This window comes from Pectinophora gossypiella, chromosome 16 (genome assembly GCF_024362695.1).
Source record: "Pectinophora gossypiella chromosome 16, ilPecGoss1.1, whole genome shotgun sequence".
NCBI lineage: Eukaryota > Metazoa > Arthropoda > Insecta > Lepidoptera > Gelechiidae > Pectinophora > Pectinophora gossypiella.
In genome coordinates, this window is record NC_065419.1 from 10851403 (window position 1) to 10853016 (window position 1614).

The following is a 1614-nucleotide window of genomic DNA, read 5'->3' on the forward strand; positions in this document are numbered from 1 at the left end:
AGAAATAATCAATTTCGTATAGCAGTTTCAACAACATTAGGTACCTAAATAACATTACGAGACTTCTATACTAATAAGTAGGTACCTGTGTTCTATATGAGTTGACACTTTTATTGTTCTGTCCACCACCAACACAAGATTCACACTACGATTAAAACCATTAATAATGTTTAAGTAGTACATAAAGTAAATTTGTTTTATCTGCCATCCCTGGTGGCAGACGGTGCCACAACAGTTCTATCTGCCCCCACTGGCGGTAGAATTGGTGGTGGCAGACGGGAATAAAGGCGCCTGGTATCCCCAAAGGTAAGTTGTATAGTATACGCACCCACTCCTCGCCAGATATGTTTAAATGTCATGTAATAGGAGGCGAGCCTATTGCTTCTTCTTCTTTGCGAGTCGATGGCGATCGAAGCTAAATTTTTGCTGACCAATGATTGGCCACGCTTACGGCATTATCAGTGGCTTCGTACAGGTCTTCAATAGTGCAGGTGTTAGGGCACTTAGGACAGCACAAAAGGTGAGCCATAGTTTGTGGTGATACTCCACACTCGCAATCATCGCAACCATCAACCAGGTATCCCCACCTGCAGAGATTATCCTTGCAGCGGCCAACCTGTGTCCGGAGCCTATTTAAAGACTTCCATGTGGGCCACGCTAGATTACTTCCAGGCGGGAGACCCTCCGATGGCGCGATAAAAGGGGTGGGAGAACACTTCCGCCGCCAAAGATTTAAGCGGGCTTGGCTAGGTTCGGAATCCAATGGAGCCACCTCTTTAAGGAAGCTGTGACGACTTTTAAGCCTTTGAGGCCTATTGCTATTAACCAGGCACAAATAATGGAAACCTTGTAATATCAATTATCTATGATCCGAACATGAATTCAACCTCATAAAGTCTAATTCAGTGGTTCAGGGCCCTTAGATTCGTACTCATGACATTGTGATATTGTAATAGTCATGCGTACTGCGAACAGGGCAATATGTTGCTTTGTAAACAAAATATCTACTTGGCATTGAACACCCTATACCCTGGAAGTACCTCCTTAAGCCCTTAAAAGGGTCATATCGCCGACCGTCCGTGCCCTTCCAGTCACTAATCTTTAAATGGCACCTCGAGTATACAAAAATATACTCCTTATATTGTATAAATTACAAAATCTGAACGACCTCCGTGGTCCAGTGGTTGAGCGTTGGGCTAACGATCCGGAGGTCCCGGGTTCGATTCCCGGTGGGGACATATCACAAAAAATACTTTGTGGTCCCTAGTTTGGTTAGCACATTACTGGCTGATCACCAGATTGTCCGAAAGTAAAATGATCTGTGCTTCGGAAGGCACGTTAAGCCGTTGGTCCCGGTTACTACTTACTGATGTAAGTAAGTAGTCGATACATGAGCCTGGGGTCTTTGGCGGCTCAATAGTAACCCTGACACCAGGAAAGATGGGGTTAGTACACCTCACAACCTGCACCATAGAAGAAGAGAAGCATTTTATACAATTTAGAATAGAGTCACTGTAAATCTAGATAGGTTTTCAGCTATGAAATCGTTTAAGGAATCTATGTCTTCCATTCCACAGTGCATTAGGAATTTATGTTGAGCTGACAGTGCGCTTA

The 1614-nt window shown here is 44.0% G+C and overlaps 1 non-coding gene across 1 annotated transcript; it reads left to right on the top strand.

The window, feature by feature from the left end:
* Positions 1–1166: 1166 nt before the first annotated feature.
* Trnav-aac (transfer RNA valine (anticodon AAC)) lies at positions 1167–1238 on the top strand. Its single transcript has one exon. It is a non-coding gene; the product is annotated as a tRNA-Val (tRNA).
* The last annotated feature ends 376 nt before the right edge of the window (positions 1239–1614 follow it).